The 23265-nt window shown below is 38.7% G+C and overlaps 1 protein-coding gene across 5 annotated transcripts in view; it reads left to right on the forward strand.

Annotated features, from left to right (window-relative positions):
• TENM2 (teneurin transmembrane protein 2) overlaps window positions 1-23265 on the forward strand; it is a 3863575-nt gene that overhangs the window by 437636 nt on the left and 3402674 nt on the right. The window contains exon 3 of one of the 5 annotated variants that reach the window (XM_069654289.1): window positions 13232-13353. The exons of the other annotated variants lie outside the window; for them this stretch is intronic. The gene's annotated coding sequence lies outside the window, so the exon portion shown is untranslated. The remainder of the gene's footprint in view (window positions 1-13231; window positions 13354-23265) is intronic. 5 annotated transcript variants of the gene reach the window in all.

The raw sequence follows: 23265 nt of genomic DNA on the forward strand, positions 1-23265 counted from the left end.
CCCAAAGAGCTAGTGCCCCAGTGACAGGGCCGGTGACTGAACTTGGTTGCAGCGCCCTTGGGGGATTTGATACTCCCATTGGGGGCAGCCACCAATCTCATACACCTGAAAACAGGATTGAATCACAAAATAGTGCAATTCCATGCATTGCAACAAGTAGCCCCATAAAAATAATGAAATCCATTAAAGCCCTGATCAAACCATTTAAAAAGGGAGGTGAATGCTGCATTGAGGATCACTTAGAAGCGGTACATGACATTTTTAAAGCGCTCCAGATACCTAAGGAACAGTACAGACAATATTTTCATTTAACTTTAGATGCCCCGACGGCCAGCATCATAAGGGGATTAAATGAACAGCAGAATATGACATGGCTGGAGTTTGAAAAAGAAATTAGGCGTCATTTTTCTCCTTTTCAGTCATTGCAGGAGGTAAAGAAAGTCGCGTACACTATTACTGCTGGACCTAATACATCCCCTCGCCAATTTTTACAAGACTTAAAAAGAGCATTCTCTCGCTTTGATGTATCTTTTGACTCAAATTCCAATGAGTTTAAAACCGCATACTTCTATGGGCTACAGAAAGACATCATATCCCAATTGGTCCGTGAATTTGACCGTGACAAGTCCCTTGAATGGATTGTACATCAAAGCACAAAGCTATATGAGGTACTCTATTGTCAGGGTAGAGAAAGTGATACAATGAAAGATACTAGGCCTAAATCTAAAGAACCCTCAGCCACAGTAATGGAAATCAGGTCAGCCAAAATGTCCCTTGAGTCTGCTCAAAGCCAAGGTAAAAATAATGTGACACCTGAACAAAGGGGTAATCAACAAAGATCGCCATTTCCTGTACCAATGTTCCAATCACATGATCCTAGTAATAGAGAGAGCTACATCAGCCCTAGATATTTAGGAGATAGACCCCGGGTAAGATACCGGTCTGATATGGCAGGTATGAACAATAACCAGAGACAAAATCAAGATCAAAGAAACGATGGTCCCTACCAGTCATTGGGGACACAGAGTAGGTTTGATCCCAACACCATGATATATGGTAATCAGGATAGGCCCCGATATGTGGATCGATTTACTGATAATGGAAATCAACATAGGGGCCAGTACCCACAATCTGAGAGACAGGACATGAGGCAAAACGTGAACTACAGTCCACGCCAGTACAATGATTCCCCACCAGGGGACTATAATCAAAGGATGGGTGCAACCCGCTCCCCTCCACAAATAAATCAAGAGTTCAGAAACCATCCCAACCGGTATCAATCACCTGAGAGGTATCAGAATAGATCCAATCAGGGGGAAAACAACCAATATCGACCTAGGCCACAGAAAGAGGATCCTAGAGAGATGGAAAGGTTCCAGTGCCTTGAGGCCCAAGTGAAAATGTTAGCTGAGCAAATAGGAAAGCTCTATACAGCGCAAAAACAACCTTCCAAAGAGGGGGCTGATGGCCATAGCAATGACCGGGGGGCTTCCGAAAAGTGACTAAGTACTCATGATAACTGCAGTGCCAAAATGACAGATTGCTCTGATATAATTTTGCATAACGACTCTGAGATGTCTAATGGATTAAAAATGAAAGTACCAGTAAATGAAATTGTGACAGAAAGTGCAAATACTTCTAAAAAAGAGGTACGGTTTAACTTAGAGCTAAATAAAACAGTAAAGATTTGCACAAATGAAAAAGAAACATTAGGAATTCCAAAAGAACAAAGGGACAGATTTAAGAAAAATGACTCATGCATGGGGAATACCAGTGAACAGGGAGTAAGTGGGGATGCCATAGCTCCTTCCCTGGGCAAGCAAAACAATGACCAAACACAGACAGAAAAAGGAAATACTCACAAGGAGGGTACAAGTCAATCAACTGAAGAATTCTTTGAGCCACATATTTTTGAAGAGGCTGAAAGGGCTGGTATTACACTAAATGATCACAAATGCACAGAATTAAAAAATGACAAATTGCTGAATGATGTTGTTACACATGTTCAGTTGGAGGATTGTAATGTGGTCTCTGATGTTACCCAGATGGATGGGCGAACAGTGGCCACACTCCAAAAAACTTCTGATCATGGAGAAATGAATAAAATATCTCGCACAGAAATGGGTAAAAAGGAGGGAAAAATGTCTTTTCATTTACCAATGTGCTTAGCCAAAAGTGAAAAAGACCTGAGAAAGGTGAGCCCTGAAATCAGTAAGAATTCACATTTCTTATGTGTATTAGAGGAAGTTGAGGACAGATATTATGCACCCATCACTGTAGAAGAAAAATGTCACACCTTCGCTATGATTGACACTGGCGCACAGGCCACAATTATGTCCAAGGAGCTGGTAAAGAGTATCAATGAAGGGAGGCCTCCACAGAGTCAGATCACAGTGAAGGCAAATCAAGGCCCAGTGCATAACTTTAATGGGGAGGAGGTGCCCATCATAGGTGTAACTGAGGTTGACATAAAAATAGGAAAGCACAGAATGAAACAAGAGGTATTGATCACATCTATTTGTGAAATTCCATTTCTGATGGGGACAGATTGCCTGAAAAGATTGTCTCCTCTCATAGATGGGGTGAATGGAGTGCTGTGGTCCTTAACCAAAAAACCATTGAGGCCTAAGAAACTAAAATCACAAAACAGCAATATAAAAGAATGTCACACCGTTGCCAAAACAAATGATGCTGTGGAGGTATATCTCCAGAATAGCTGCATACCTAGTGTCACTGTTATATTAATGTGTCAAGACAAAGATCAGAGCGACAATGAGAAACTACCTGTACAAATATACTTGGACCCAAGGAAGGATTGGCAGACTGCTATAGATGAGCACACATTACGTTTTTACTTAAAAGAGAATACATGCAAACAGAATATTGTTCCTAAAACAGATTCAGAAAAACACATTACCACTCTGGCAGAAATACACATGGAAGATGAGCAACCATGGGTTCACGTTGGTATAAATGATTATCTTAAAACAATAAAAGCCACTTTAGCGCTTGAACATGAAAGGAGTTTCATTAATGAGAAATTGTTGCAAAAAATTATGGAGAGGGAAGAAATCCCGAAATTTAGGATTAAAAACCAATATGTTTCTGGGTTGGACAGTCCAGACTTTGAAAACCGAATTGCAGGCAGATGCATGCTTAAAATTAGCATTGGGCAGAAAACAATTTACCATAATGTATGGATAGTGAATGGAGCACAAAATGAATTTTACATGGGCAATGACATCATGCACAGAATGTGTATGGTGTTAGATTTCCTTAATCAAAAAATATGGTCACGCCTAGGTGGGCCGGCACCTGAATTTGAAGACGAAAGAAGGGCTTATCATTGTGCACAACTAGTTCCTTATGCAGTCGAATTACAAATGAGGAAAAATACTATTGTTCCTGCATTTACAAAACAGTTTGCAATAACACTGAAATGCAAAAATGGACAGCAGATGAAAGGCTCTGATGCATTTGTATGCCTGAATGAATCCATAAAACAGCAAGGCCTGGATTATGAATACATTCCATTGGTAGACATTGGTGAGGGATCTGTAAAAATCATGGTAAATAATAAAGGTTGTCAGGATATTCATTTAGAGGAAAACTCCCCATTAGGAATGGCCATACAAAAATCACATTATACGGCAGATTTAAATAACATGGTGATTGGGAATATTCCTGAAAAATATGTAGATGCCAAGGGCGAGTTGCCAGAACACCTGGACTCTCAGCCCAAAGGAATATTTAAAATTCATTCTGTGTATCCTTATGATTCAAATGAGACAGTGTGCTGCCATCAAGAGGATTGCATAATATTTAATTTAAATGAAAATGAAACAGGAAATCAGCCCATTGAAGTGGAAGCTGATATGCCAAAATATTTGAAAGTGGCAGCTCTACAAAAAGACACAGCCACACAGTTAGAGGAAAGTGCTGAGATTCCTTTACCAGAAGAGTTTCCAGAATTTTCCAGAATGGTAGAAGAGCAGATCTCCTTAGCGGATGCATGTGACAGCGATGGGGATCGAAACGACCTGAGGGAAATATTTATGGAGTTTAAGGATGTATTTGCAAAAGATGCTTATGATTGTGGTTTAACTGATTTACATGTGGCCACACTACCAGAAGGTTGTAGCAGAAATCCAGTGTTTGTACGCCAGTATAGACTACCGCTGGCGTGTTTAGAATCATTGGCAGAGATTATTAAAAATTTGGAATCACGGGGAATAATTAGGCCCATTCATAGCACATCCAATACGCCTATTTTAGGTGTGTTAAAGCCAAATGGTCAATGGCGGCTGTGTGCAGACTTAAGAGAGTTAAATAAAAGAGTACCAGTATCTAGATGGCCACTACCATTCATTGATCAGGGCCTAGCTCAGATACATGGTTCAAATGTATTTACCACATTAGATCTCACATCTGGATATTGGTGTGTGCCATTGGCAGAGGAGATACAACACCTATTTTCCTTTACATTTGACAGGACTCAATATGCCTGGCTTAGAGCTCCGTTCGGGTACATCAATAGTGGGAGTGAATTTGGCATATTTTTGAGAAAGGCCATGCCGGATGCAGCGGAAAGAGGAACAATAGTTTATGTGGATGATGTCCTGATAAAAAATGAAAGCCTTAAAAGCCATTTTGATGAAATAAGACATATACTTGGCCAATTGCAGAAAGCAGGCGCCAAAGTATCTTTGCAAAAAGCACAATGGTGCAAGAAAAAAGTGAACTTTCTAGGGCATGAAGTGACTGAACATGGGCTAAATCCACAAAGGAAGAAAATAGAGGCCATTCAAAGATTAAAAGATCCTAAAAATGTGAAAGGAGTAAAAAGTTTATTAGGGATGACAGGCTATAACAGAAAGTTCATTGAGAATTATGCAGAAATCACTCAACCATTAACTAAACTGCTTAAACTAAATACTCCCTGGAGATGGGAAAGAGAGCAGTCTGATGCAGTGGCTAGATTGAAGGAATGTCTTGTAAAGGCACCATGTTTAGCATACCCCATAAAGGACAGGGATTTCTTTATAGAAATAGGCTTTTCTGAACATTGTATGTCAGCAGTGTTATCAGAAAAACACGATTTGAATCACAAAACCATTGCATATGCAAGTAAGGCATTTTCCCAAGTTGAAATGAAATTTAATGAATGTGAGAAGGCCCTATTAACCACTGTGTGGGCGCTACAACATTTTTGCCCCATTGTTCAGGGAGAAAAGGTGATTATTGAAACAAATCATCAACCTTTGCAATTTTTAGAGAGTAAAAGAATTAGATCAGGCAATCTAGCGCAATCCAGAATCACTTCATGGACGCTGGCATTACAAGGTTTTCCCGTAGAAGTAAGATATGAACAAAATAAAAAGAGCCCAATTGCTCAAGGGTTAGCTGACTTACATGACTGTGCAGCTGAACAAATACCAAATGAAATGGAAGTGGAAGCTAGTTTACAGGAATTTGAACAATCACCACACAAAGCTTTTGATGAAAAAACATGCAAGGATTTGCCAACTGTATATGTGGATGGTTGTGCTTTTCACATTGAAAATGACAGTAATAAACAATTAGTGGCAGGAATAGGAAATGTCTGGTTGAAATGTGAAGGCGTTCCTAGTATAGGGATGAGGATTGGAGATAGGAGCAGTCAGGTGGCGGAATTGGCAGCCATCTATAAAGCAATTGCTACTGCAGTTGATAAAAAGTTCAGTGAAATTGTCCTGGTGACTGATTCTGACTATGCACGGAATAGCTTTGTGGAGTATTTGCCTGGTTGGAAAGCAAGAGGCATGGTTACATACAACAAAAAGCCACTTAAACATGGAAAAATGATACAAGCCATAGACAAATTGGTGTCAGAAAATAATTTAACAATATACTGGCGAAAAATTCGTGGGCATTTAAAAACACCAGGAGAGGATAAGGAGGGAAATGATAAGGCAGACCATCTGGCTAAGATTGGGGCTGTGATGGGAGAATTGCTACCTATTGATTATTTAATGGGTGAAATACAAATTGATGCAGTCACACGTTCTAAAGCACCAAAGGAGGTAGATCAACCGGTGGTGCAGTGGAGTCATGACACGCCAGACCAAGATTTGATTGAGGCACAAAAGAATGATCAAATTTTGGGAATCTATTATAATCATTTGATAGATCCTGAACAAAATCCTTTAACAGAAAATGATTGTATGGGAAAAGAAGAGTTGAGGGTGTTATTAAAGAACAAAACACGAATTAGATTACAGGATGGACTCATGATTAGAGAGTCCATAACAGGGCAAATACAGTGGGTAGTACCCCTTTCATTCAGAGGACTAATGCTACACCATGCACACGATGCCATAACTGCAGGCCATAGAGGTTCACAAAAAACATTAGAAATACTAAAAGATTATGCTTACTGGCCACATATGTCCCAAGATGTGGAATTATATACTAGAGGATGTCTAGTATGCGCCCAATTTAAACCTGCTTCACCAATGCACAGAGCACCATTGATGAAAAGAGGCCTAACTCTCCCATGGTCAGATTTGCAAATAGACTATGTAGGTCCTTTAAAAAGGTCGAGCAGGGGACACCGTTATATTTTGAGTGTGGTATGTTTGATGTCAAAGTGGATTGAGTGCATTCCTGCACCAGATTGTAGTGCGCAAACAGCAGCCACATTGCTGGTGAACCATGTGTTCTCAAGGTTTGGGTTGCCGCAAAGAATTGAGTCAGACAGAGGAAGTCATTTCACAAGTACTCTAATGAGCAAGGTATGGCAAATACTAGGTGTGAAAAGGAAACTACATATCGCATATCGGGCGGCGTCTTCAGGTACAGTTGAAAGAAGCAATAGGTCTGTTGTGGATATTTTAAAGAAATTTGTGGCAGAAGCAGGTTCCAGCTGGGATTTGCGTTTACCGTTGGTTCTGATGGCAATCAGGTCGACTCCTGCCAAAGCAACAGGTGTTAGCCCCCATGAGGTCTTAACAGGTAGGAAAATGGTGTTACCACAACACCTACTATACAGAACACATGAGCAAACTCTAGTGAGTGCATCCACAGTTCATGAATATATTGATGAACTGAGGAGGCATTTGCAACATGCATTTGCTTTTGTGCAGAGAAATCTGGAAAGAGCTGCTGACAGTGCAAAGTCATATTATGATAAAAAGACATCAGTAAAGGAATACAGTGTAGGGGATCAGGTGTACAAGTTTCATTTTGGAAAAATTAAACAGAAAAATTCTAAATTTCTAGCAGCCTGGCAGGGGCCATTTCGAATTATAGATAAGGTCTCTCCTGTAGTGTATAAAATTTTGAAAAATGAAGGTGAAACAGCAATAGAGCAGTTTGTCCATGTAAATCAAATCAAACCATGCCATCCCAGACATGAGATCAGGCAGCTTGAGCATGTGGAAACGGATAGAGTCCCTTGAGAAAATAAATGGGTGTAATCAGGAGGCAGTGACAGAGAAGTTAAAAAAAGTTGATTGTTATGATGGCACATAAACACTGTAATATATGTAAAAATATATAATATAAATAAATAAATAAATAAATAAATAAATGCACATATAATGGAAGCTCATGGTTGGTGTGCAGAGAGAAAGTGTATTAAATATTGAATGCTGTTTTATATATGTTTGTTTTCTTTTAACTTGTGTTTAATTTCAGAAAAAAAATAGAAAAGAAATATTTTTACCAAGCATGTTTTATTTTTGGCAAAAGGTGGAAATTAGTATTGTGCTATGTACTTAATCTGTTTATTTTCTATCTTGATTTAGACAATTAACATTATTTGGTCGGAGGTTCCGGGATCAGAGGCCACGGGAGACGATGGAGTCCTGGAGTCCCCTGGATGAAGACCAAAAGATGCCTGCCTCCAGGTGGAGGTGAAGACAAAATAACCGGAATGCCAAAAGAGATGACTACTGTGGATTCAAGATTGCCAAGATGAAAGAGTACTCGAATGAACCGAATAACATCGCTGGTCGGGACATACCAAAAGAGACAAAACAAAAGTTCCGGCATATGAAGTTCCACGTATTTATTATTTTAATTATTTATTTTAACTTGTTATATTACTTATTTGTTTTAGTTAGTTGTTTTATTTCATTGTTTTTAATTGAATTGGAAAATTTAAACTTAAAGTAATGCCACTTCCACTGAGAAGGCAAATGTGGAACATTTTATGAACTGATGGACTCAGATGAAATGTTGATTGCAAATTTTCATTGATGCACATGAATATTCATTTTGTTGGATTGCTATATTGTAAAAAAAAATAGAACAAGTTGTTTTTAGGAATTGGCTTGGATTATAGCCAGGTTCTAAAAACAAAAGGAGGGTATATGTAAGGATATTTGGCGTGTTACAGTACAGAGTACAGCAATACTGCACAAGTAGCAACATTTTTTTTTTGCAGCACCACCACCACAAGGGTGCGGTGCATTGCTATATGGGTTAGCAGTATAACAAGGAAAGACAGACTATTCAGTCAAAAACGATTTTAACATATAAGATGCAAATCTATTTTTACAGTTAAAAGCACACGTGTTCATTTAAAAATGCACACTATTTTTCACCTGAAATGCCTATATTGCTAGAGACACATTTGAAAATTAACAGCTAACCTATTAACCATTAACCTGACTAATAAAACCTTATTTTAATATAACCCACTAATAAAATGTGTTCTCCACTGCAGAATTAGGCATACTCTGAAAACCATTTAAATGTGTGTGCAGATTTTTCTCTTCTCTTCTCTGCCTGATTCTCCGTGTTTTTGTGCACAGTAACTGCAGGAAGGAGGAAGTCAGATTTGCAACAATTGCAAATGTATAAGCGAAGCTATTGTTGAAGAGTAGGAGGATGAGAGATGATGGATTTCATTGGGACACGTCATACAGAGGGCTGAGAGGAAAGTTTTAGTGGGCAGTATCAGGGAAAAAGACAGGCAGACATCTTTCTGCACTACTGGGGAGAAGACCTGGCTGTGGGGTCCTGACTGAATGCAGATTCCGGTGTCCTGCTGCAGTCGAGACTGGGGAGAGCTGAAAGAAAAACCTTTCCACTGGCTGAGGCATTCCTATCTGAAAAAGCTGAGAATTCCAGGCAATGACCCCGGCTTGAGAAGGCAAGCGTTCCTTTTTGCTGGAGTTAATCCAAGAGAGCCACATTCACAAAGAGAACAACTGAAGAACACTCAGATAAGGTAATTACCTAAGCGTGGGAGCCGGGTGTGTGCACGAAAATATGCAGTCAGTGTAGGATTCCTGTGCGTGTCTTAATCAAATACCAATGTTGCAATTTGAGTTCTGTTCTCCGCCACGCTCTTTGCAGTGTGACATAGAAAATGCTTTTACTGTACCATTTTATTTATTTCTGTAAAGAATGAGATCATGTCTAAATGCAACTTTTATAATACAGAAAATATTTGAAAACAGACGGGTGGTTTATTTTCTATTTACCATTACAATGCCAATGATGTGGGGAGATTTTAAACAGTGCAATGGTCATTTTAAGACAGATGTGTGCATGTCAGAATCAGTATGAATAATTGTGAGCGACTGTAGCATAACTTGTTGGAGGTACATGAGCCAACGGGAAGAGAGACTCTCTGAACATAGCTCCCTACCGTATATAAGGTAGTGGAAATTACCACAAGACTACCACATATAGCTCTCTGTCGTAAATAAGTCAGTGAGTTCGCCCATGGTGGCACACCAACACTATCACTGGAAATGTGGTATTCCTAGAATGCAGGTCTGAGGTCTCTCTAGTGATCACACGAAAAATCTAAGCAAAGATAAGGGATTCTGGACATTGGGGCCACAAATAAAACAAGGGAAGTATGCTCACCAAAATACCACCAACCACGTATACCAAATATGCAGGTCTGGGTGCTGAAATAATGCATATCCATTGTATTATTGTTGCACATGGCCAAATCTGAATACAAAGAGTGATTATTGCTAAGTTATTTTTCGGCGGTAATAAAATACCGTCAGGCCCCAAATCTCCACAAAATACCCTACAATGCCAGACATTGCGTTTAAGGTACCCTACCCTTATCTAGTCGATGGCTTTTATCAACAGTTGAATATGAACTAAACATCTGACGCATCCAACCAATGCTGTCCCAGATGGACATTCTTAACCTTCTCAAACAGTTCAAACAGCAGTGACTCAGATGCAGCTAACTCCGGGCCATCTACCTCAAGTGGACAACAACAACAATTTTTTCAAGGGAGAGGGAGATGAGGGAAAACCAGAACACCGGGACCTTACGGAATGCAGACCCACCCATGGGTCCCTCCACCACAAATGTGGTAATCCCCATTTTTAATCTTAGCAACCACATCCTAACCAAAGATTAAACAGAAGTACTCCACAAAGGACTGAGCTTCATACCCAGAACAAATGCTGGCCGATTCACCACAGAGGTAGAACTCAGAAAATTCTTTCAAACTGTGCGCTACAAATACTTTTTCATGACTGAGCTGCAAAAGAGCACCCTCCTTCCACTGGTCTCAAACCACCATCCAGCTTCACCCCCTTGGCTTCCATGACATGCCCAGAAATCTTGGCAATCAAAAACAAGATCCTGAATGATGTGACCAATCTGTTCAGCAAGAATACATACTTCTCAGACAATCTAACTGAATCGCAAAGCGCTGCACTCAAGATACTTGAGGCCGAACATCAATTTCTGATCAAACCTGCAGATAAATGTGGAGGCATCATTTTTACAAAATGATTGATGTCAACCCTACCACCAGACACTCCATCAAGATAGACAGCCTGATGACCCACGCCCATATTGAAGGCTGGATTGATGATGATGAGAAAGCATTCCTTATCAAAAAACATCCTAACATCCCAGCAGTCTGTCTATCACCTAAAATTCATAAGGACGAAACCACACCACCCGGCACACCCATTGTCTCAGGAATACATTCCATATTCGAGCCTCTATCCATTTATGTTGATTGTTTTCTACGCCCTTTTGTTGGAAAAATGAAATCCTTTATACAAGACACCACATCTATGATCACAATCTTGAAGAATTAGTCAGCGGAACAGATTGATATACTTGTCACATTAGATGTCGAATCGCTTTATACCAGTATCCCTCAAAATGAATGCTTGGACATTTTAAAGTTCTAGCTCAACAAAAGAACATCTACTCAAGTTCCCACTGAGTTCCTACTTGAATGTACAAGACTAGCACTAACTGAATATGTCTTTATATATAAAAAAAACCTTCTTTAAACAAGGCCATGGAACAAACATGGGTGCTACATTTGCACCTGATATTGCCAATCTTTATATGGATTTCTTTGAAGTGACCAATTTCTACAGTGACAACAACCCCTTTCGACACAATATTGTGGACTGGTATCATTACATTGATGATGTCTTTTTAATTTGGAGAGGATCTGAGAAGCAACTGATTGATTTTTTGAACTGGCTGAATTTGTGCAACACCTCCATCAAGTTAACTATCCATTCCAACAAGACCCATATTCCTTTCCTAGACCTTGAAATCTATAAAACAGTAGACAATGATTTAGGTACCACTTTATACCGCAAACCTACATCTAAGAATACTCTGCTAATTTTCTTGAGTTTCCACCCGGAGAGTCTTAAAGATAATTTACCATACAAGCAATTTCTTCTCCTTAGACGCAACTGCTCTACATTGCCAGTTTTTGACCGTAAGAGCAAAGACCTCACCACTCATCTCAAAGAACGTGGCTACCCTGCCCACATCATCCGAAGGGCCCGTAAGAGAACGAGGCATGCTAACAGAGACTAATTCCTGATTCCTAGACCCAGAGAAGAAAAGACGGCTAAAATTACATGTGTCACCACTTTCACACCGATGAGCAACTAAGTGAGAAAGACTGTACTCAAACATTGAAACATCCTACACAACAAATCATTTAGACCTGAAAAACTGTGATTTGCCTTCAAAAGATCTAGGAACTTGCATGAGCGTCTGTCATACATACGAAGAACCCAAACCCACACCGAATTCTCAAACCACCTTTTGGTACCTGCCCCCAGTTATCAGACACGTTAAATGTGCATCTTTTTCCGTGTGTTCTCTTACCACTAAAAGAAAGTGACCTATACGGCACCAGCTGGCACTACCGCAGTTTCACCCATTGCAAAACTAAGTGGTCGGGGTATGGGATAAAATGCCCTTGCGAACTCATCTACATAGGCAAATGCAAACGAGAAATCCTCCAGCGTATTTGCTAACACTGCTCGTGCCTGAAAAACACCATTGAAGATAAACCAAATGGTAGCACAATTTAAGGCTCTCAAACATAAACACGCCGATTTTATCTTGTTCATGATATAAACAGTGAAGAATCCTTTCGAGGTGGAGACCGTGACCTACAACTAAAGGAACTGGAGCAAAAATGGATATACCACCTTGACTCTGTCAAGAAAGGTCTAAATGTGGCCACTGAATGGAGTCTGTTATTTCATTAACCAGGCATAGACATTCCTCTAATGCAAGCCAACATGCACCAATACTTGTTTTGACCATCTTAATTTGTGTCAGTGTAGATAATCCAGCCAGTTTTTCTCGGTCACCCCCAAACCTATCTGGTATCTCAACATGTTTTGATCCACATGTACGTAATGTATTCCACATGTTTAGAATGCGCCATTCATGAATTGTTTTACATGTAGAACCTCTCTGATGTTTATTCCTCCTGAAGGTTTTTTTTTTACAAAACCTGACTGATCAACATAGCCACCTATCCATGCTATATATACACTAGCAATTAGATGGTTTGTAAAGACTTTCTGTTATCATTCTTCACATTGATCTGTCTGTTTTGCAAAATGCAGCTGGCATTTTTTGTGCAGCAATGTAATGTACTAGATTTATGGCAATAATAATTCCAACTGTCTGATCGGCCTGTCATGGCATACATTGTTAACAAATGCGACTAATACGTTGGCCATTCACCAACCCCCTGATATCTTGCATGCAGTGTCTGGCATATAATAACACAACACACACTGTGCAATACACACCCAACGACTAGCAACTTTATTGAGTCACTGCCTTTTTCCATTTAGATACCAGAACCATTTGACCATGTTCTTGATCACACTTCTGTACACAGTAATAATGACTGCAACTTCTTCAAAACATTCCTTTTTGCACTGCCTTTAACAACACTTGCTTTCACTATCTTAGTGTCTTACAGCCTGGTGTCCGTTGCCTTAGTAATCGCACGCTTATTGAACCTAGTTGAGGCCCCACTACGCCTTTGCAGCCCAGAGACACGTCCTCTCTTCCGTGTTGATCACATCACTATGGTAAGCTTTTTTGGCCGTTTACGCATGTGCATTTCACAGCGCACTCTTAGAACAGACATCAGTCAATGACGGTGTCCCTTGCGCAGTTCCTTTTTTGAACCACGCTGTCCAAATACGGCTTGTAATTGCCACATCACCAACGGTGTGAGCAGATCTCTGCCATCCAGCACTCCCCATCCTGGTAATGCGTATTATCTATTAACCCCCGACTTACACTACACTTACCTGACTTTGCAGGTTTGAAAATAGATCTGCTTGAACACACAGCGCCATCTTCTTGTCATTGTCCTGTCCATCTCAAAGGTGCTCACTATTAACTAGTGGTACGTTGACACCCCTTTCCTTGCACCTACATTAAGGGCCTACCCTAATATGGTGGCACATACACTCATCTGCTGTTCTGTTTTATATTGTTTTTAGATTAACCGTTTGATTGGCAACTCACCCACCCTTTCTACCCAACTCTTATGCCTACAATCATTGCGAGTCATGATGAAAGTTCGGAATCCTCTGTTTAATATTCCATTTAATGACTGCACTCTAGAACTAACATCTTTCCGAACAAGAAAAAACAAACACAGTGTCGGCATTCTTTGATATGTGCTATGTATTGGTCTGTAGCTCATCATTTATGCACTGAGAATTGTTACAAATTGTGAATCTATTTTGATTATCCATATGCAGAAATTCTGTTGCTCTGTTTTGATGTCACAATTTTGGAATATTTCTTTTTTAGAATACATTTTTTTAACTGTGTGTGCCTTACTAGTGTAATCTAATCATATTGTACTAGACTCCAGTTGTGTGTCAAGATCCTATTAGGTACAGAACACGTGCATACAATTTGATATCTAAAACACTGCAACTAGAATGGAATTGACTGGATAAGGGGAATTAAGAGTAAGCTGTAGGTATGCAGGCTAGTCCTTTCTGGCTCAGGAGGTCGTATCATGACCATACAAGGAATAATCAATGAGCCTTCCAATTCCCTGTACAAATTTAAGAACATGTTATTAAGCAACTAAAGACAACATCATTGATACTTCTTTAATATACATGTTTTAGTTATAAGAAATTACCTACAGAATGCCTTTTCTGCCAGGATTGTTCTTATCATTGAAAAACATTCTCGTGTTCAGTGTTTAACCCCTTATGTCTATAGGGTACATAAAGATGTATTTAGACTCCAATTGTCTGAGCCTGAATTCCCTGTCACTGCCTCGTTTATCACAGAGAATAGTCTGTAGGCCAACCAATCTAACATATTTGTTGTTCTCGTGTTGGTGGTGTGGTTGCTAATGTGTTGCTAGTGGTGGTCATTGATCCTGGCTGCCCATTAGGTTGATATGCTCGCGCTCGCATATCCTTCTTCTCAAGGAGATCTTCTTACAGACAGAGATTATTTTATAGATGACGTATTTAGTGCACCTGTTAGTGAAATCCTTGAGTGTAGACCCCATATTAGCATTAATTTGTAAGTCTTTGGAATTCATGGCAAATGGAGAAAGAAGACATTTTAAAAAGCCTGCAACTTGTTTGGGCTGCCATTCCAGTTGCTTCTGTTATTGATTTCCAATGAATGCAGGGAATTTGAGAGCTGGATAGATGATGATGAACTGTTTGACAAATCTTCTTCAAAAGAATCTGCATCATAGTCTTCAACCCACGGTTCCTAATTTTACCTTAATTGTGTAAGTGGCAGTGTTTGTACTTTTATGAGACCATGTTTAAATTGTAACCACTTTTGACAACTGCATTAGAAAATCACTCACTAGCTAGCAGTGATAGTGTTTACTCCTCTCTGTTCAAGTACACTTTGTTTTTCCAGTCAGGTATGTTCGCAACTCTTCTTCTCTGGTAAACATCTAGGGCAACTTTGAACATCATGCTGGTGGTAAATCCTCCCACTTATCACCGAAAATCCCAAAAAATGGTAGAATTACTGCAGCAGTAATTCAATTGGTGGTAATTCGACCAAAAATGCCCCATAGAGTATATACAAATGGGAATTAACTCTTCCACCGCCACTTGTAATTCCGCCAGAGCAAGTGGAGGTAACGCCAATTCATTCGGCGAAATTTGACTGATTTACTGCCGAAAAACTGCCAAACTCGTAATTAGGCCCAATGTATTATCAACTAGCTTCCAGAGGTGAAATATTGTTTAATTCATTATGTGAAAAAGTATGCAAGAGTTAGTTCTTTGTACAACTATGAATTGCATAAGTATGCACTTTCCGAAAAGGTTCTGTTTTTTCTCTATGTGGCATATTCCATCAACTTAATGGATTCCCCATGAAATGATTAGAAAAGGCAATCACCATTAAATATGTTGTTGGATACTTCTGAAGAAAATGATTGTAATCTGGGCTCAGACAAAAGTAATTTAGCACCACTACCGGCCAACTGCCAATAAAAGAGGCACCAGAGGATGGAATGTTAAGTGCTAGGTAATCCCAGTACTTTATTAAGAGTACACAAAATGTTGGGGGGTAAATACAAGATCCACAGGCACAATCACACTCAAATTTTCTCTGCATGCTCCACGGCTGGACAATAATTTTTGAAGACACAACTTTTCACTGATGATGTCTCTATGGCAATCAAGCTACAAAACTCTCTAACATTCATTGACTGTACCCCTAGGGTACATATACATCCTATAGGTGCAACAATCTGGATTGGAGGGTCCTTATCTACTGGTTAACCCACTTATTAGCTTACATCACTTCTCTTACTATTGATAGGCTAGCACTAGACTGAGGTAATGCGGGTTCACATTGGTTGGAATAGGATGTACTCAACCTTGTACTGACCAAGTGTGAAGAAATATGGAGTTTTAAAATGAGGATAGAGAGATCAGTGGGCCACTTATAAATGCAATTAAATAACAACTCTTTATTATCTCAGTGCTATGTCTGTAAATGTCCACGGCTATTCTCTGTGTAATTTCCTGCCTCTGTCTAGTACGGCATGTGTGTTTATCTTAGTGTTGACAGTTTGACTAACTGCCTGCTGTATTATGTGTTCCTCACCTATGTTTCAGCTTGGAATATATATAAATATATATATATATATATATACATATATATATATATATCATTAAGACATGGAGGAAGGAAAAAACCGCACTCCAAGCATGAGGTCTACAGGTCCCAGTAAAAAAAAGTGGCAAACTCGAATCCAAGTGCCAGAAAAACGAGTTTTAATAGATGGTTAAAAATAGTAGGCAAAAGACACACAGCAAACAAAACAGAACGCCAGGGCAGTGTCCTTAACGACGCGTTTCGCGCTTCTCCGAGCGCTTGATCACGTTAGGGAGACATGAAAACAATGAGAGTAAATATTAACAATGGGTCCTTCTTCCATGTTGCCTACCAACACAAGCTAACAGTTTGGCGCAATAACATGGCGGCCATTTTAGAGTGTAGCAGAAAACTGCATTAACCATAAAAAGAACAGGTTAAAAATAGAAGTAGAATCAATAGCACATTAAAAATCAGCACCAAACATGTAGATATATAGTAAAAGGACATGCAGCGAGATGGATGTAAACAAATTTCACTCAAAGCACACATTAGCGCAGATTAGCATAAATTAGCAACAATAAGCATAAATTGGCAGTCCACTGCTGTGACATAAAGTGCAAGTGCATTCCTATGTAAGCTTATGAAAAAATATATGTATGGAATCGCTAAAAAAATATATATAAAAATATATATATTTAAAATGCAAGTGCATGTCTAGCTCACCAAGGCTATATGATAATAATACATAGAGAAAACACAGCTGGGACAAAAAATGCTGTCTAATATGAACACTTGTTGACAGATTGGGAACAGTCAATATGTACGACGTTTAAGATAAAAACATGTTACAGGCTGCAATGTAAAGTGCAAGTGCATTAGATTGTAAACTTATGACTCTAGCAGCATTAAATAGGCAGAAAGTTGGTAATCATAAAATGTAGGTGCAAAATGCAGTTTTAAAGCTTGTGGGAAAAATAAAGGCAAATTACAATGAAAAAAGCAATGTCAAAAACACCCAGAATTGCAGAGTACAGATACAATCGTGTACTCCCAACATTCAGACCCCCTAGACATCAGAAAAGGGCAGGACAGCCAACATAGACCAACTGAACAATTAAAAAAGTTGGAAAACTTGAAAAAATGCAAATTAAATAAATCAACCAATTCCAGGCCAGGGCCAAAATCCAAGTAAACAAAATGGGAAAAGCAGTATATGGCGGCGAGGGACCAGGATCACATAACACAGAGCAAGAGAAAAGGAGAGGTGTGTGTAGGCGCATAAAAAAACAGAATAATTACGTTCCCACAAAAGTGTGTAGCTCCTCATCCACATTATGGCCATTGGGATACTTAGTGTCAAAGTCCAGGATAAACCTAGTTTCCAATTGTTTCAATTTCAGAGTGCGATCACCTCCCTTTGGATCAATTGGTACATGAGCCACAGCAAAAAATGCAAGCAAATGAACATCACTGTCGTGTTCCTGCCTGAAATGTTTGGCCATAGGATACGTAGGATCAAAGTTCTTAATCGCTCTGAGATGCTGTAAAATACGGAGCTTAAGTACACATGTTGTGGATCCCACGTACCATTTCCGGCAGGGGCATGTTAAGACATACACTACAAATGGAGTCTCACAATTGATAAAATATTTTAACCTGAATTCCATACCAGTGATTGGATGTACAAAAGATTTACAATTAGTGGCATGAGGGCAGGCTTTACACTTTTGACACTTGGTAAAACCCTTAGGTAAGGTGGATAGCCAATTGGTCCTAGTGGAATTTTTCTGGGCAGGAGACAAATAACTGGAAACCAGTCTATCCTTCAAGAGCGCGTCAGCCTGCCTTGTTGATGTACATCTGAGCCGCTTCCCACGACGGCCTTGGCGGGTTTTTTTCCTTTTGACAATTTCTGTTCCTTTCCTCTCCCTCTTCCTCCACCTCTGTTCCTATATATATTCAGTAAAAAAACTTTGTTAAAGAGACGTTATGGTTAAGTTGCGCTACTAAAAACTTATGAAATTCGATGAAAAAACTTTGTTAAAAGGGACGGTATGGTTAGGTTGTGCTACTAAAAACCTATCAAATTCAGTAAAAAAAACTTTGTTAAAGGGACGTTATGGTTCAAAGTAAAACCGAAAAACCCCTGAAATCCGGCAGTTATGGTAAGATAAGCAACCATAACTCGCGCCACCGTGCACTGCTAACACTAACACCCAGGACATCAAAGATGACATCACAAATGTCATTGATGACATCACTGATGACATCACATTTGCATTTACTTTTCAGAAAAAAATACAGAATAAAACAACTAACAAAACTAATAACTAAATTACAAAAAAGACTTCTCAATAAACGAAATGTCAACGGAAATAACTTCTTAAATATCTGTGGAGTGAATGGAGTCACACTACAAGCACAGAACCATACTTTAATGAAGAAGCGTACAAACAAAAGCAAACAAATACAATTGCCATACATAGCAGTGGTCGTTGTTATGAACAAGTTAATAATACCATAATGGAACAAGAAGTAGTCCTTACAAAAATATGCCCTGAAAACGTAGATTTACCCCTCCATTCAACTGAATCAGAACATCTAGTGTACAAATGGCCATGCACGTCAATGTGTAACATTCCCAAAAATATTTTCAAGTCTTTACGCCAATTCCTCAATCAATATGTGAAAAGCAAAGACAAAATAAAAATTAAACTACTGCAAAATATGGATGCTTGTCCAGTACGCAAGTACACAGGACTACAAGGACATTCATTGGCCTGCATTGCAGGATCTACTTGCAAAACAACCTTCCATGATATCAAAAGGATATCAACACATCATGCAAGTATAAGAAATCTAGTTTATAAACTGTACTATGCTAAAAGTCCTGCTTTAGCACTAGCCAATTTAAATAACATTCTTCTACATGGTACATCAAAAGAACTACTAAAAGAAATCGACTATATCCAGACAAAATATTTTGGGAGTGAAACCCACTTACAAGATGAATTAACTGTAAACCAACTTCGTAACAATTCTGCACATGTCAACCTTTCACTACACACATATAAAAAAGAAATACTAACATTTGAAAGTACTTCAGCTGAAGTACCAAACCACGTGTGTGTATGTTGCCGCAGAACTTTTTATAAAAGTAACACAAAAACTGTAGACCTATCATACAAAATAGAAGACAATGAAGAATCTAAATGGATTGAATTAGCTCTCTACCTTATAGCAGAAAACAAATACGAAATACCTGACCCCATAATACTTTGCAGTTACTGCAATACAAAACTAGACAACAACCAAACTCCTTCACGTGCTATCACAAATAACGTTAGAGAGAAGCCCTGCAATATCTTAAAGAGAATAATGAATATTACGAAGAAATTAATATTGAAGAAAACTTGAAAGATACAACAGAAATAATTCAAGAGACACAAGAAGCTGGTCAATTTGAGCTCCTAGATCCTGCTACAATATCAAACACTTTAGACCATTATACAATTCATCCATTGCACTCTAATGACACCATAGAAGATGCACTGGAAACATCCCAAATGTGTCAAACAAAAGGATCACCAATCAGCATACTGGAAAAAAGTATAGAAGCACATGCTTTTCCTCTACTCTTTCCGACTGGCAAAGGAGGAAGATACGATGATAGACCTATTCAAATATCAACATCAGAATATCGCTCATTACGAATGTATTCTGAAGAACCCAGATTTCGACAAAATGTGGTATACATATTCCACCTACTCTTTGAAAGTGAACTAACAACTTTATGTTATGGAGTTGCACACATATTAAAATCAGGATCACACTTTCAAAATATGACAGCTACACAATTATTACAAAAAGTTCAACAAAAAGATGAGGTTTAACAAGCAATCTTACAAATCTATTAGCAAATATGCGTGGTACTAAAGAGTACTGGTTTCGACGTCATGGAGATGTACGTTGTATGATCAGAAACCTTGGCCCGCCCACTTGGTTTGTTACATTAAGTTGTGCAGAATATGCATGGGAAGATTTACATGATTTCCTAGGCATATCAAACGAAAACAAAACAAACATAGATATACTAACACCTGGAGAACTTTGTTCTCAGGATCATGTTAATGTTTCAAGATATTTTCACCATCGCTTCATTGCTATGCTACACTTTATTTGTAATAAAACTGTTCCTCCCCTTGGAGAAGTGCAACACTTCTTTTGGAGAAAAGAATACCAAGCCAGAGGAGCACCAAATGTCCACATGCTTTTATGGATTAAAGATGCTCCTAAATTTGGTCAAGACAGTGATGCCACTGTTTTAGTTTATTGAAAAATATGTCACTTGTGAAATTCCATCAGAATCCACAAATAGTGATCTTCATGCAAAGATTGGACAATTCCAAAGACACAAATGTGGCAAATACTGTTGTCGCAAATACAAAAACAAAGGTAAATACTACACCAAATGCCGATTTGGTTTCCCTAGACCAGTTACAAATACAGGTCAAGTGAACAACCTCATGTCTTCAGTTAGACATAGTGTTAAAGGTAAGTCGCCTAAAAATATATATTGCATAAAAAGAAAAGAAGAAGAAAAATATATCAATGATTACAATGCAATCATTGCCCACTTATGGAATGCAAACATAGATGTGCAGTACATTGCAGACAATTCTACTGCAGTTGCACAATATGTCACAGCATGCTTAACCAAAGCAGAAAAGACAGAGCTCCAAGACCTCTGGAATGATCTGTCATCAGATAAAACAGTGTCCCAGAAATGATTCAGCTTCGGCATAAAAATGCTGTCCCATAGAGAATGTGGATCCTATAAAGCTGCTGATTGATGAACTGGTACTGCATTGTATGGTAAATCTGCAAATATAGTATGGCTAAGTCTTGGTCCAGCTAAATCTAGAAAAAGAGTTCTAAAATCATACGAAGATATAGAAACAATACCCAAACATGATCCCAACAGCCAAGACATTTTAAAAAACAATTTATTGGACACATACTACCCAAACAGGAGTACAACTTTGTAAACCATGTGTCTATACCACATAGCCCAAAACTACACATACAAAAATAATATAAAACCTGATGAACAAAACCGTAAATACAAAGTGACAAACTGTGAAGTCAGCTTAGTAAAACACACCAAACCAAATTTAATTAATCATATCAAATTGTCATTAAAGACTCCTCAACATAAAGAAATATATTACATGTCCCTGCTACAACTCTTTAAACCATTGAGAAAAGAAGAAGAAATACTAGATAACTATGACTCGAATGAAGACGCTTTCAAAGCAAATGAAAGCAGTATAACTGATGTAAACTTTGCACAGTACAAAACAATATTGCACAATAAACATCAACACGAAGAAGAACTCCAGGCCCAACTAGATAAGGACACTCCTGACAGTAGTCAACCTTCTGTCACAGGAAGCCAAGAACCACTGGGAGACCCACTAATAACAAATGAGGCAGAATTAGCTGTGATAGAAGTAGAAAACACCATGTGTCAGTATGAAGATAAAGAAGACTTAACTATACTACAATCAAAGCTAAACAATGAGCAACGTAGCATTTTTCAAGAAGTAACAAAAGAAATTGCACATGGTGTACAACATGAAAACAAAGAATGCACCTGTCAAAATTACAAACCTATACTATTGTATGTCAGTGGTGAAGCTAGTTCTGGCAAAACATTCCTAATCAAGATCATCAGTAAGTTCCTTCAACAATTGACAAACAACAAACTGTCAGCTGTTGTCACTGCCCCCACAGGTTTAGCTGCCTACAACATAAGTGGTGTCACTTTACACAGATTACTACTCCTGCCAGTAGAACACCAAAACAAATTAGATTATTACAAACTTTTGGCAGAAGCTGCAATGGAACTACGCAGAGTATTGAAACAAATGAAAATGCTACTAATAGATGAAGTGAGCATGGTGTCCAACCTAATATTGGCTTTGATTCACCTCAGATTACAAGAAGTACTCGAAACAAACTATGAAGAGCTCTTTGCAGGAAAACACATTATTGTTTTCGGAGATCTTCTTCAATTGACACCAGTAAAAGGTGAGCCTATTTTTAAAACATTAGGACACAAACTCTGGCGTAAAAATGTTGGCAGCATAGGAAATGTCAACCTTTGGCAACATTTCCAATACAGAGAATTAACAGAAAACATGCACCAATCTGCAGATCTCACTTATGCCAACATATTAAAAAGTATCAGAGTTGGTATACTTTCTAAAGAAGCAGAAGCAATATTGAAAACCCGGCACATTCATACACTTTATGGTGATAATGCATGTGCTACAGATGTTATGGAACAATTAGCCCACAAAAATATCAATTGTATGGCCTGAATGCCAACTCTTGCAAGCTGTTTCAAATTCAATTAAATAATGTTAAGTAAAGAAATGCAACCAATAATGGAAATTAGCACCACAGACAAACCAGATGTACATGGAATGACACTACCCATGTGTGACCAGGCCACAACAAGACTAAATAGTTTAGAAAAATCAATCTCAAACACAGCAGGCTTGGAAAAGATATTAAAATTATCCTTAAATTGCAGAGTAATGCTGAAACCTAACCTTGACGTGGACCAAGGACTAGTTAAGGGAGCACTGGGTACAGTTGTTGGCTTTCAAACATACCCACATGACAACAAAATTCATTTTGTCAATATTCTCTTTGACAAACATTCAGAAGTAAAAAGAATAGGATGCTCAACAGCTCGATTCCTTCTCTTCAAAGACATGTATGTACGCAGAGAACAATTTTCTCTAACTCTTGCATACGCAGTCACCATTCATAAATCACAAGGTCTTACCCTAGACAAAGCAATGATAGACATT

This window comes from Ambystoma mexicanum, chromosome 3q, assembly GCF_040938575.1.
Source record: "Ambystoma mexicanum isolate Mex_15411 chromosome 3q, UKY_AmexF1_1, whole genome shotgun sequence".
Lineage (NCBI taxonomy): Eukaryota > Metazoa > Chordata > Amphibia > Caudata > Ambystomatidae > Ambystoma > Ambystoma mexicanum.